We start from the raw sequence: 16,071 nt of genomic DNA, 5'->3' as shown, positions 1-16,071 counted from the left end.
TTAGATTCAGTGTTGTTATATTTTCTGGTCCTTTAGGATCATGGAGTACACTCAATTTTACTGTAATAGAGTTCCGCTTAAGCCGGTGCTAGGGTGCGTGAGTGGTGTTGCACCTTACATTACCTCTCATGAACAGACTCAATCAAACCGAGTCTGCTATTATTCTGCTTGGTTGCATTCTTTGCTTCCAAAGGATCTCTTTACATATTTAATTAATTATTTACTTTAATGTTATAGTTTGCTAGAAACAACTGTTGTCATCATTCTGCAAGCACTAAGTGAACATGTCGAAAACACACTTTATGAAATATTCGCGACATGTTCCTTTGGTGTTCACGTTTCTACTAAAGCATAAAGGGGGCACTGGAGTTGACATGAAAATGATAATCGTATGGGCATAATGATGTATGCTGTTTCGACATGCAGTCAGATGAGATGACTATCTTATACATTTGTGTATTTAACGCATCATGTTGTTAGAGTATAGGTGAACTTGCTAAAACAACTTTAAAGTGACAAATTTCGACATAAGGTTTGTTGACATATTGTCCAATTTTGTTTGTAGGCGCACACTGTCATATTTATGCCCCCTTCGAAGAAGCAGGGTAAATGGCTTTGCAACTGTCAGTCTTGTCTGCCGGTAGAGCGAACGGTTTTTGCCCAATAACATGAGAACCAGTTGACCCAGAACATTCAAACTTTGGAGCATGATTGGGCTTATGAAGCAATCTATTGTTTTGCGATCAAGAGGTCAAGGTTTAAGGGGCCTGAACCTTGAAAACGTTTTGCGCTTATAAACTTGAGAACCACTTTACCAAGAACCTTCAATCTTGATAGCATGAATTGGCTAATTATGAAGTAGATGACCCATATTGTTTTTGCGTCATTAAGCCAAAGGTCAAGGTCACGGGGTCCTGAACCTTGAAAACGGTCTCTGTTAAATAACTTGAGAACCACTTGACCCAGAACCTTCAACTTGATAGCATGATTGGGCTTATGATGTAGATGAACCCTGTAGTTTTGGGGACCAGTAGGTCGAAGGTCAAGGTCACATGGGTCTGAACCCTGAAAATGGTTTCAATAACTTGCGAAATGCGAACTACTTGACTCGGAACCTTCACATTTGATAGCATGATTGGATGTATAAAGTAGATAAACCCTATTGTTTTTTTATCAATAGGTCAAGGTCACAGGGGCCCGAACATTGAAAACGATTTTTGCTCAATAACCTGAGAACCAATTGACCTGCAACCTTCAAACTTGATAGCATGGTTTGGCTCATTATGCAGTAGATGACCCCTAATGTTTTTGCAGCATTAAGTCAAAGGTCAGAGTCACAGGGCCTGAACCTTGAAAACGGTTTTCAGATACTTCTGTCCTGCAAGCTTCGGCCAGATTGCCTGAGTAGGACAAGGTTTAAGGCCATTTGTACGTTTTATATAATGCATATATAGTGTTTTATTTCATTTTCTGTCCGTCAGTGGTCATATCTAGGACATGGTTAGAAGGAATTCAATATAAAAATGGTAGAACTGATTCATAGTAGAGATTAACACAATCGGCACTGAACAAATTACAGAAATTCAAACACATTCAAAGTAAACAAATCAAGAAAATAACGCAGTAAATTGGCGATTCTAAATAAACCAACGTCTTTCATCATCTAATATATTAGACACTGCATCGTGTAGGAAGATAACTGTTCCAATTAAAATCTTTTTACTAGAGTTTCTTGAAAAATTACTAAAACCTAAGTGCACAGTTTTTCTTGCGCCAGTATATATTCAAATATCTACAAAACATAACAATACATTTAAATATTGACCTTGATTACAGAAGGATATGAAATTTACTTTGACTGGAAAAGATATTGTACTGTTGATAAGAAATGGGATATTCGTACATACGGACAAAAGCAAACATAAGAAAATATTAACAAGTGAAGGATGCTATCATTTTAATATGAAACAATATTAAGGGGACGCATACTTTGAAATTAGAAAAAAGTGGGTGGGGTATTATAAAATTTACCTGCAAAAAAGTACACGGTTTTGGTAAATGAAATGAATACTGTTTCAACTGTTATAGGTACACAAAGGATTGCTCACTAAAATAAAAATGAGAAAAACTGAAACAAGAAAGTTATTGTTGAATTACATAAGACTTCTTGTGTACATTCAAAGTCAACAATTAAGACTTTTTGGTGCGAAAATAATAGTGCTTCACTTTGTCCAAACATTTATCAATGTCCTACAGATTCTAATTTAAAGAAACAATGTGAAATAAGTTCACTGTCTTGCTTTTCATTTGGCATATGTGAGCTAAAACACATTATTTAGTTTGTTTACAAAGTAGTGCATAAGAAAAGATACGGTGGTCAAGGAATGCCACATTACAAAACTAAACGAGTATATTCCCCTTAATACATTAAACATTTATCATTACAGAAGTCTAGTGGCTTACAATAAAGGCCTAGAAATGTTGCCATTATTAATTTTTAACTTGGTATTCATGAACTGCAATGCACTTAAATATCAAAACACATTGAACAAACTTTTGAAAATCTACTGTCTTAAAAAATCCCTAAAATAAGGTATGAAATTTGGTTGAGAGGTCCAATCAATGTGTATATGTGCAAAAGTAACATTATAATCTTGTTCACAAAAGTTACTAATACACAGCAGGAATGTCAATGATCAAAACTGGACGAATATACAGTTATCCTCACTTTAATGTCATTTATAATTTGTCCTTGAATTCTCCACCATACTTTTCATAACTCTGTTTGCACGAGTTGCACGAGAATGCTGTCATTCACGTAAAAAAATGGGGTCAAATAAGTTGTAAATGCAATATCATGTAAACGTAGTTAATGGATTATGCAGTTCAAGATAAACTTTATCTCATAACGTAACGAACATGTATAATAATGTAACAACAACTTTACTTACACTGATTTAAGTAGCAGTCGGTTTATAAGTGACTTTATTGATTCATTTTGTGTTTTGTTATTGTTGTCAAAAGTATAACGGAAGTGCCTCACAGCTGAAGCGGAAACCAGTTTGATGCGCAAAGTAGTCCACTGTAAGTAATATTTTTTGACAAATGTCCACAGAAATTAATAATTTTCTAATATTAAAGACGAATATCTGAATAGGATTCTTTATTTGATAAGAAATTATAATCATCGACATGTTTATTTAAAAATCGTACACGTGCTGACACCTAAATTGTCTCCCGTTGTTTATTAGAGTTACCTTTCGTCCGGCGCAGTAATACATTTGCAGTGAATCGCCGAGAAGTCGTGGGAAAATTAAAAACCATGTAAACAAACTAAAATTAACCACCTTTTCAAGATGAATTTCAAGTGATCGACATTATGCATTTAACCCGCCTGACCTGTGTAGCATCTAAGATATCTGTTCTAAGGTATTCATTGTGTAGAATGTCATGTTATGTCCTTGCAATGCTAATTCCACTCTGATTTTTTTGTTTACATTTATTATCAATGAGAAATATGGCGTCCATCCCGAGATGAACTGACGTGGCGTTAAATTTTTACATGTTTAAGCAAACCTGGTGTGTTAGAAAGAAAATCTCATCCCTTCAACATTATTTGGAACACTGTTATTGTAAAAAACCTGTTTTTTCCCTATACAAAAGCTTAATATTTTGTGTTGAATGTACTTTCACAAACACCTCTGTTTTCCTATTACATTCATAGTACCACATCCTTATCCACAAAATACTGAATATTACAGGTGTCCATCAGTATTATATCAGTTTAGGAATATGTTTTTTATTTTCCCACTATCGATTTCTTGAATATGCACCCCTTCCGCATTGCTGTATGAACTGTGAATGTAGCAATATGCGTCCCCTTAACACGGATTATTCAATTGTTTCAAAACTCAAAATAAACAAATTCATTTGTTCAATCGGTATAACTTTCACTAGTAATAAGGTCGCAAAGTAAAAGTTGTAATATCATAGAAAATAAATATTTCTGTAGCACAGACTTACAGGTTCTTTTATGGCAATATTGTCCGTGTTATTCGACCTGGCGGGGCGGAGTTAATCTCTGACTTATGCAAATAATGGTAATCTCATAAAACGAGCAAAATAGGTAGAGCAATAGTGTAATTGTAGATGGCCGCTGAATTCAAATAAGAAATCGGGTTGTCAAATATACTATATATCCTGCACAATAATGCAGTGGACCGTCGCGAAACCCCGCCCCTCCAGGTCAAATAAAACGCACAATACCTCCTACAACTGTTACATTTAAAACAATTGGTATACACACAATGGAATTTGGCAATCTAAAATGCTTGTGATTAGTTTAGTAATCAAGTATAATGCAACAATTTGTTGGAAATAAACAGTCTAGTTTCTTTTCAATGATCATGCAGTCTGGTAAGAAGATTTTGCTGGACTCTGTAGGCCGATATAGACTGGATTCTTTGCTGAAGAAATGACACGCACACCCATGTACGATATGAAGCCCTCCACTGTAAAGCCGAGACCCGACGAGCTCAAAATCTGCTTATAAGCCTCCGATTCCTTCTCATACTGTTGTTTAATAGCTTCAGCCTCGGCTTCTGACCTGTAATAACAAGAAAAGGAAAATAAAATTATATTTTTTTAGGCATTCACTGGTCTCTTGTATGTAGAAAATAATATTCCATTGAGGTAATGCAAAATGAGTGCACATAAACAGTGGTAGTTATGACATTCACGGGGACAGGGCAATTCGTCTATATCAACAGTCTGAGTACGATACTTTTTATTTACAAGATTCTAATGTGTTGTACCTGATATACAGTACTCTGTTTGACTCAGAATTAATGCAGAATGAATAATTTAAGGTTAACCTAGTCTTATATTAATATCTTGGATTGGAAACATCGGGCTCTGATTGACAAAGCTATAGGACAAGAAAATTGGCTTTCTTTAGAAAATGACCAGTATATGAACTTTCAATGACCATTCCCACATAGTTGAGAAGATTACCTTGCTTTAAGGATCCTAGCGTCAGAGTTGGCCTTATCCAGGATAATCTCGGCTGTTGTGTTTGCCTCCCGCTTCTCTGTTTCTGCCTCAGTTATCAGTCTGGGTCTCTCATTGAAAGCAACCTACATATTTACAAAGAAAAATAACATAATCTACAAGACAGCAGGTTAATACATGACTCAACTTCTTTTTGCCATTTGTACCTTTATTTATTAAAAGGTGTTCCTAGCTGTGACACTTTCAGCTAAACAAGGTCGTTCAAGTAGAGGTGTTGACTTAGATATACCTTAGAGATCGTGCTCAGAATGGGGTCATGCCCACCATTTGTTTAAATCAAGATTCGTACCAACTGAGAGTCTTCTAGGGTAAATTCGGTTAAGTTCTGCAGAAGAAGTTATTTCAAGCGAAACTACTTATTTTTCCTTACTGTATATTATTGTTTTATATAAAACAGATACATATATATCATTATCATATAACTTCCTTCCTTGATAAAACTGATACCTTTATATCGTGATTGTATAGCTTCAATTCAAGGATAAAACAAATTTCTGTATATCATAAGTGTCTTCAATCTGAATATAATATTATATTACTTCCCCCGAAGATAAACATATATCTTACATCAGTATTACTAATATATAACTTCCTTCCAAATAAAACAGCTACCTGCATATCATTATCATAGAACTTTCTCCAAGGTTAAAAAATATACCTTATATTATTATTTTATAACTTCCTTCCAGGATAAAGCATATACCTATATATCATTTTTACATAACTTCCTCCAAGGATACAATGTAAGCACGTATACCATTATTGTACAACTTTGATCAAGGGTAAAACATATACCCTGTTCTCATTATTTAACATAACTTCCTTCAAGGATAAACATATATCTGTATATATCTATTATATTACTTCCCCAAAATACAAAAGATATACCGTGTATCATCATTATATAACTTCCTTTTATATACCTGTATATCTTCCCTAGCCCGCTCCTTGCTTCTAAGTGCTGATTCATACTCGGAGGGCCTTAAGATGTCACTGACCTGTGGAAAAAATGTTGTCTAAATAAATAATTGAAATTTTTTTACTGATAAAGACACACGTATAACTTGATAAAACTGCAATTTTATTATTCAAATCAATGTTGTCAACAAAATCAGTCTAACAAAATACAGCTGTGTTATCACATTCGGATCTGACACTGCTTTCATTCACGTTTTCTTGTTGTCATTTCGCTAAAATAACAATACTAGGCTGCAGTTTCTTGTCACTGCTTAAGATTCAATATTCTAACTGCAAAATAAAGCTAAAATGAAAAAAAAAAAGACATGCTGAAAGATTTTGAGCCAACATGTCTCATTCTCAAGAACATCTATCAGCTGTACGTAAAGCACGAACCGCCTCGGTAGCCTAGTGGTAGAGCGTCCGCTTCGAGTGCTGGGGGTCGTGGGTTCGATCCCCGGCTGCGTCATACCAAAGACGTAAAAAATGGTACTAGTAGCTTCCTCGCTTGGCGCTCAGCATTAAGAGGATAGTGCTAGGACTGATCAGTCCGGTGTCAGTATAATGTGACTGGGTGGGGTATCATGTCACGTGTCTGCGGCGTGATATTCCAGTGAGGCAGCACAATAAAGTCAGGGACAACATACGTACTTGTGGTAATGAAATTAACCAATATTTAACCTCTACATATTATGTTTAGCTAAGCCGTCTTGCTTTAATATATTGTAAATATTAGAGTATTAAAACTACCTGTAAATCTGTGATACCGCAGTAAATATGTGCATACTTTTCTCCAATCTTGTCTCGGAGTTTTTCCTGGAAAGCTCCTCTCTCTGCTTGGAATTGTGCAGTGGTAAAATAACTACAAGTTTCATGTATTGATGATTCACCTATGAAAATTTATAAGCTTCTCTGATTAATTTAAGATACCTACAAGATTGCTCTTTCACTAAATGACCTGTAAGAATATCTAAATGATCTATCACTGACAGCGTAAGGTTTCACTGTCGCTCAATAACGGAAACACATAATTTCTCTGACAAAATCCAGTTCCAGATTACCCGGCCTCTTTTCGGGTCCCCCAAAATCATTTAAAACACGTATAAGGGGATATGTCAGTGCCACGCTAGTCAAAATGTCCTCATGGCCGGTCAAAGTTTACTACCAGAGTGTTTATCTTTTTACTGTATTTAGATTTTTTGGAAAAGAATTATTGTTTTGTTCAAAACATATCACTGAATGTTGTAAAAAGCAGATATTCTTTCAGATAGTAGGCATTTGTTTGCTGCATTTAGGTCATATCACATGAGAATTGTTTTAGTAGTGAGCACGGTCAATGACCACAAACATATTTTGACCGCACGTCCAGCTTCTTTCACAGAATTCATGATAAGCTTTTGGTTGTTGTCGACAAATTCAGATATTTAAAACAAGAGGACCATGATGGTCCTGAATCGCTCACCTCTTCCCACATGACCCAGTTTTGAGTATGACGTCGTTTTTTCTATTATTTGACATAGTGACCTAGTTTTTGAGCTCATGTGACCCAGTTTTGAACTTGACCTAGATATTATCAAGATAAAAATTCTTACCAATTTTCATGAAGATCCATTGAAAAATATGGTCTCTAGAGAGGTCACAAGGTTTTTCTATTATTTGACCTATTGACCTAGTTTTCGAAGGTATGTGACCCTGTTTTAAACTTTACCTAGATATCATCAAAGTGAACATTCTCACTAATTTTCATGAAGATCTCATGAAAAATATGGCCTCTAGAGAGGTCACAAGGTTTTTTTTATTTTTATACCTACTGGCCTAGTTTTTGACCGCACGTGACCCAGTTTCGAAACAGATCTAGATATCATCAAGATGAACATTCAGATCAATTTTCATGAAGATCCATTGAAAAATATGGCCTCTAGAGAGGTCAAAAGATCTTAATAGTTTTAGACCTACTGACCTAATTTTTGACCGCAGTTGACCCAGTTTCAAATTGACCTAGATATCATCAAGATGAACATTCAGACCAACTTTCATACAGATCCCATAAAAAGTATGGCCTCTAGAGAGGTCACAAGGTTTTTTTATTATTTGACCTACTGACCTAGTTTTTTATGGCACGTGACCCACTTTCAAACTTGACCTAGATATCATCAAGGTGAACATTCAGACCAACTTTCATACAGATCCCATGAAAAATATGGCCTCTAGAGAGGTCACAAGGTTTTTCTATTATTTGACCTACTGACCTAGTTTTTGAAGGCACGTGACCAAGTTTCAAACTTGACCTAGATATCATCAAGGTGAACATTCTGACTAATTTTCATGAAGATCTTGTGAAATATATGGCCTCTAGAGAGGTCACAAGGTTTTTCTATTTTTAGACCTACTGACCTCGTTTTTGACGGCACATGACCCTGTTTCGAACTTGACCTAGATATCATCAAAATGAACATTCAGACCAATTCTCATACAGATCCCATGAAAAATATGGCCTTTAGAGAGGTCACAAGGTTTTTCTATTATTTGACCTACTGACCTAGTTTTTGATGGCACGTGACCCACTTTCAAACTTGACCTAGATATCATCAAGGTGAACATTCAGACCAACTTTCATACAGATCCCATGAAAAATATGGCCTCTAGAGAGGTCACAAGGTTTTTCTATTATTTGACCTACTGACCTAGTTTTTGAAGGCACGTGACCAAGTTTCAAACTTGACCTAGATATCATCAAGATGAACATTCTGACTAATTTTCATGAAGATCTTGTGAAATATATGGCCTCTAGAGAGGTCACAAGGTTTTTCTATTTTTAGACCTACTGACCTCGTTTTTGACGGCACGTGACCCAGTTTCGAACTTGACCTAGATATCATCAGGATGAACATTCTGACCAACTTTCATAAAGATCCCATGAAAAATGTGACCTCTAGAGTGGTCACAAGCAAAAGTTTACGAACGGACGGACGCACGCACGGACGCACGGACGGACGACGGACGACGGACACCGCGCGATCACAAAAGCTCACCTTGTCACTTTGTGACAGGTGAGCTAAAAATCGGCTAAAAGTGTCGGTTTTCCTTGGTAAAGGTGCTTCATTTCTCGAGTTATGAATGAAGCGCAAGCTATTGCATGCGGTTCGATAAAACAATATTTTTAATGAAAGAAAAACTGGAATTTGTTCCATTTAGAGACTTTTAATTTCTAGACATACATTCTAGGCATACATTCATGTATTGCACACGAACATAATGACTATTTAGGGTTTTCTACAATGAAAATTGGCACCTTCAAGTAAAATTTAGAGTGAAATACATCATTACATAGATAATCCTTGAATTACATGAACATGTACATTGATAATCCTTGAATGATAATCCTTGAATTACATGAACATGTACATTGATAATCCTTGAATTACATGTACATGTACATTGTTAATCCTTGAATTACATGTAAATGTAATTTCTTTACACTACACTTCATCATCAGATCAGGTGAAAGCCCACATATATTTTCATAACAACATCATTACAACATCTTATAAATAAGTCACATGAAGGGTTAAAGATACTGCTGCATGATATATTTTATTTTATACATGCACTAACACTTTCAATTCCAATGTACTATAAATTAAATTTTTGTGTCGTATAGTTTGTAATACACATATGACGTATATGACGTATTTAAGTAGAATATGACTTGAAATTCCATGGACATTAATAATATTATCCGAAAAAAATGCCCCCAATATTTGTCTTTATTTAAGAAATAATTGATAGCAACACTATTTATGCACGATGGGCGGTTATACGTCGTGCGTAATAATTTCACGAGAGCGAAGGCCTAATGAAATCAATTGTTCAGATATTACCTCCCGAGTGTGTAAATAGTGTTAAAGCACGGGTTTGCTATAAATTATTTCGATTCTAATAGGCCCTTAATCTAAAACAGTACATAAAATATAAAAACGCTCTTTCTTGGTCGCAACAAAAACTTTGACGTCACCGCACGTTAACGTGATGTCATTCTAGCGTAGAAAATAAAATAAACTTAAAAATACTCGAAATATTACCTGTATATTGAAGAACTTTCTTATATTCTTCATAATCTTTGAAGTTCATCACAATATCATAAAGTTTCTGTGCCTGTGCTTTGTATTGATATGTTACATCTAGGGAAATGATCACTCCATCTGCATTTAGGCACTACAAATAGAATTTCATCTGGTATTAGGGAGTTCAATTCGATATGTTTTAATATCTAAATGAATATCTTACAGGAAGTTTTAAAATAAAATGTGACATTTGGCCGTAGACTCCCAGTAATTGGACTTAGTGCTGTTATATGAGCCATACCATGGGAAAACCAACATAGTGGCTTTGCGACCAGCATGGATCCAGACCAGCCTGCGCATCCGCGCAGTCTGGTCAGGATCCATGCTGCTCGTTTTTCTAATTGCTACAGGCTTTGAAAGCGAACAGCATGGATCGTGACCAGACTGCGCGGATGCGCTGGCTAGTCTGGATCCGTGCTGGCCGCAAAGCCACTATGTTGGTTTTCCCATGGCGCGGCTCAATTATTTTCTGGTTAGCTGGGATCACGGAGTAGGCCTATTTTCAGAGCAAAAGAATGATAAAAGTCCGCTTTAAAAGACGGTGCTTGCGTGCATCGTGAGGGATGTTGCAAATGTAACTACTTTTCACGAACAGACTCAATCAAACTGAAGCTTTGTACCTCCCGTCACGCTGACATCTGACCGGTCGATTTAAAGCGTTTAATAAGAAGTTGACAAAATGGAGTGTGATATTTTGAAACTGGATTCCTACTTTCTCGATTTTAATACTTTGGATCACAACTCGTACTTTCAGTCTGAAGCAGAACACGTAAATGCATCTCTTTTTCTTGTAAGAGGGTGTCCTCTTTCAACTTATCAAAGCATTGTGACTTCTGTCATATTTATTGCAGGACAAATTTCTTATAAGGTATGTGTCTTATAACACTTTACATGTGCATTTCATTTAAGGACAGTGTCTTTTATTCTATGTAATTAGAACTCTGTGTGACCTTTTTTTTTCGTGAAGTCCTGTGTCATCAAACTGTACTTTGGTATTCAATGCAAGGACAGTGTACTCTGCTTTCATGCAATACGGGGACACCTCCACTACCCTTTGTCATGTAGAACTGTGACTGACTGACTATTTAAGTTTAATAAGGGTCCTTCCGCCCTTTCGGGCACAGTATAGCTTTCGCTATATAGAGTATAGACCCCCGACATGTCACCAGGCATGCCGTTAAAGATGCTTTTTGAAGCCAAAGTGGTGAAAATTTACTTCTACGCAATTTCCGTAGAGTATATGCCAAAGATAAGTAATTTTGAAGCCAAAATGGGTCACTGTCGCGGCCAATGAGACCTAAGTGACAACTCCCCCATGGTAGCCAATAGACAATATGAGAAGGTAAGGTATGGCAAGGGTCGCCCTTAGAAGGGCGGTTGATGCCGCAAATGCAGGCTGGTCCCCGCTCGCCCTATACGTTGAGCGTGAAGTTTGAGCAGCTCGGGGTCTTCTCCGCATGCCGTCAGTGGATCCGTCGATGTACTGGCAGGTCTTCTATCTGGTCTACACGACTGTGGCACTCAGAAGTGTCCCGAGAAGATCTGCCACAGCGTTCTGTTGTTCATTGCCGTCTATCGCCATGCAGGGGTTCCATCATTACCACCCGAGTTGAATGGAGCCGGGTGGCCGAAGCCTTTTGTTGATAAACAACCGAAGTTGAGTAGGTTGGCTCCCCCGGGTAGAGTCGTTGGAAGTCTGCATGGCCCATCCTCGTCGTCCCATCCTTTGCAGGGCCACTCCCTCCGGATTAGTCAGGACACCGACAGCTGTCTTGGCTCCACTTCTGTCGATGCCCTGTGCCTTCTCCGCGACGTGCACGCTCCGGAGGGAAGGAGAAGATGTAGAACTGTGTCGTCTACTTCTATGTTCTATATGATATTATTATTTAATCTATATTTATAGTCCTTTCCATTGGTCTAGATGTAGTCACATGATCAATGATAAAATGTCATACTGACTCGAAGGCGGAGCCAAACACGTATTGACCTCCAGCTGTCATGTCATCAAAACAATGCTACGTCGTACACAATTTACCACGAACACTGACCAAAAGCTGCAGATATTTGTATTTAGATTTTATACTTTTGAGTAGGCTGGATTTAATAATGAAACAATTGTTGCCTTTTGAGTTCGGTCGATATGTGGATTTATCGACCTGGTAAAAGCAATATCGACCTCGGACATAGGTCGATATCGCTTTTATCAGGTCGATGAATCCACATATCGACCGAACTCAAAAGGCAATAATTGTATAATATCATCTATTGTGTTTTATCCATCCTTTTCATATGGGGGCTGTCCTCTACCTATTTTGCACGTGAGACCGTGTCCCTTACCTTTCTGATGTGGACTCTGTCCCTTCTCTCTTTTTCAAATGGAACTGTGTCATCAGCAACTATTATAAGACATTCAACATATTGTCCTCTACGTCTGTGTCATGTCATTGTTGTGTCATCTACCTTTAACACATGTTGGATTTTGTCTATTATTATCTCTTGTGTTTGTTTGACGGTGTCCATAACATCTTTTTCATGTGGAACTGTGTCCTCTACCTCTAGTATGTGCGAGTATTTGTCCCCAATCTCTCTTGTACATGTAGGACTGTATTTCCTACCTCATTTTCAGACGGACTAAGTAATCCGCCTTTGTGCACCAGTATCTTTTACCACTGTAATGTCTTTTACCTCTCTATATATGTCCATCTCATTTTCAGGTAGCGACTTTGTCCTCTATATCGTTGTCTTTTGGAAAACTTTTTTTTTGTAATAGGTAGGTTTAAAGTTCATCGATGCATTGTAGGCCATATGATGACTTCATGGACTTTCCAGGTTTTCATGATTTAAGAAGACCCTGGTGCACATTTGGGTAGTGTAGAATCGCCGACCTTTTGTATGCTAGCAGGATGGCTTTCCCGAAGTAAATGAGCTGCGCCATGAGAAAACCAAAATAGTTGGTTTGCGACCAGCATGGATCAAGACCAGCCTGCGCATCCGCGCAGTCTGGTCAGGACCCATGCTGTTCGCTTTCAAAGCCTATTGCAATTAGAGAACCCGTTAGCGAACAGCATGGATCCTGACCAGACTGCGCGGATGCGCAGGCTGGTCTGGATCCATGCTGGTCGCAAACCCACTATGTATGTTTTCTCATGGCACGGCTCAAATGATTCTACATCCCAAGCCATGTATCGGGTCTTCAGCTGCGGGTAACAATTTACTATGGGGGCCTCCCACTTAAAATGTATCGAATATAAGACACATATTCGTACCATACCCGGTAATTCTGTTAATGTACACTCTCAACATTTCACCTTTTAGTAGTTTTTTTTTGTTTGTTCGTTTTTGACACCTTTTGCTGAACTTAAAGTTCTTTTTAACTTAATCACCTTTTAAGTGCTTATTAATTATCTAGCCAAATAAAACAGAAACAATATACTTGTAGATCATCAAATGAGAGTGTTTTGTAGACACTAGGAAAAATGATGAACTCAAATATGGTGGCCCCATGTGCAAACCCTCAGTTTTGGCCTCAGTGTGAAGCTCTTTGTTGAGCGTATCATAAATCAGTCCAACTGAAAAAAAAAACATTGTTAAAAATAGCACAAGTTAGGCCTAAAAATGATTGTTTGTTTCCGGTAACATGTTAAAAAAATTAGGGTAGGTAGGTTTGTTTTTTTATTTGGACTTTTCTGTAATTAGGTTTATGTAAAAAATGAATACAAGTAAAGGGGTTATGTCTTTAAAGCATCAATAAGTTGATTTTTAACATCACTAACCATGTGTAAAGCGTAAAAATGTGCAGTTTTGCAACTTTTTGTCAAAAAAGTTGAAAAACAATTCCTCCAAGTCCATAAAAACATTTACGGTCGAGCCAAAAATTTAGGATAAGTCGGGATACCGGAAACAATTTTTTAGGCCTTATGGTAAATACATACAATTTACAAGTTAAAACAACACTTGCAGCATCTCAAACATGCATCTATTTCAGGATAATCATAACTAAAAGTATATGAGCCGCGCCATGAGAAAACCAACATAGTGCGTTTGCGACCAACATGGATCCAGACCAGCCTGCGCATCCGCGCAGTCTGGTCAGGATCCATGGTGTTCGCTAGCGGTTTCTCTAGTTGCAATAGGTTTAAAAAGTGAACAGCATGGATGCGCAGTCTGGTCTGGATCCATGCTGGTCGCAAACGCACTATGTTGGTTTTCTCATGATGCGGCTCATATGATACACTTATACGTACTTTGGTCAGATGAGAGCTTTTTCAGGGAAGTTGATACAAGAGCAATAATCATTCCGGCAATAAGAACGACAAAAATGCACACAGCACCGACCACCACCTTCGCATTAGCCATTGTAATTTATTCTTCAGTCTGAAATTAGAAATTCACCTGTACCAAATATAAGTATTCCATCCAACAAACTTACCTGAGCCTAACTTTAAGTGTTATGAAGACGGCTCAAAATTGCTAAACCTTTTCAGAATACAGTTTGACAAAATTCAAAGAGTTATTAACTATTATACATATACCTTGCGATTAGCTTCTTGATTGGTATGAAAACTACTAGTACAGTGCAACCTATGTAGAAAAGATACAAATATTGACTGTTATATAGAGGCCGTTGTTCTGGAGAGGTAAATTTGATACTATATTTTAGCTTAGGGAAATTTTGATGATGTTATTGTAGAGAGATTTTTGCTTAAGAGAAGGCCGCTCTTGAGAGGTTGTACTGTATACCATATTTCAATGCAAAAGCGCATTTTGATAATAAAAAATGTACAAAAATATCCCAATTCTGTTAAAATTGCAAACGTCTTTTGTATCAGATGATAAATATTAACAAGAGATCCTCAGGTCAGCTCGGTTAAATTTAATTCAGCTTTTCAAGATTTAAAGTTTAACTAAATGACTACAATATACCAATACTAACCCTGTCAGTCTACTCGCCCACCGACTATAATATACCAATATATACTAACCCCGTCAGTCTACTCGTCCGCCTTCAGAATGTTGGCTATAATATACCAATACTAACCCCGTCAGTCTACTCGTCCGCCTTCAGAATGTTTGGTTATAATATACCAATACTAACCCCGTCAGTCTACTCGTCCGCCTTCAGAATGTTGGCTATAATATACCAATACTAACCCCGTCAGTCTACTCGTCCGCCTTCAGAATGTTGGCTATAATATACCAATACTAACCCCGTCAGTCTACTCGTCCGCCTTCAGAATGTTGGCTACAATATACCAATACTAACCCGTCAGTCTACTCGTCCCCTCAGAGTTTGTATAATATACAATACTAACCCCTCAGTCTACTCGTCCGCCTTCAGAATGTTGGCTATAATATACCAATACTAACCCGTCAGTCTACTCGTCCGCCTTCAGAATGTTGGCTATAATATACAATACTAACCCGTCAGTCTACTCGTGATTTGGTACATATACCAATACTAACCCCGTCTTAACCCCCTCAGTCTACTCGTCCGCCTTCAGAATGTTGGCTACAATATACCAGTACTAACCCTGTCAGTCTACTCGTCCACCGGCTATAATATACCAGTATATACTAACCCCCTCAGTCTACTCGTCCGCCTTCAGAATGTTTGGCTACAATATACCAGTACTAACCCCGTCAGACTACTCGTCCGCCTTCAGAATGTTTGGTTATAATATTCTAGTATCTAAACAAATAAAGACACAATAACATTGAAGCAGTTGGTAATTCCAATCAAAAATATTCACTATTCATACATTTATGAAAAACAACATTTGCAATAAATCCTGAGAAAAACAACAACAAAACACTATCCAATAAAAGAAGCAAATATCCTTATGAAATTATTATAATGTCCTTGAAATGCACTTATGCGAAATCGATACATTATAAAATACAGGTATATAATTTTGCTTGC

General features: G+C 37.2%; 1 pseudogene; it reads right to left on the bottom strand.

The window, feature by feature from the left end:
- Positions 1-1,505: 1,505 nt before the first annotated feature.
- Positions 1,506-15,293, bottom strand: LOC123539095 (uncharacterized; annotated as a pseudogene).
- Between the last annotated feature and the right edge of the window lie 778 nt (positions 15,294-16,071).

This window comes from Mercenaria mercenaria, chromosome 18 (genome assembly GCF_021730395.1).
Source record: "Mercenaria mercenaria strain notata chromosome 18, MADL_Memer_1, whole genome shotgun sequence".
Classification (NCBI taxonomy): Eukaryota; Metazoa; Mollusca; class Bivalvia; order Venerida; family Veneridae; genus Mercenaria; species Mercenaria mercenaria.
This window is presented reverse-complemented; position numbering and strand designations above follow the sequence as displayed.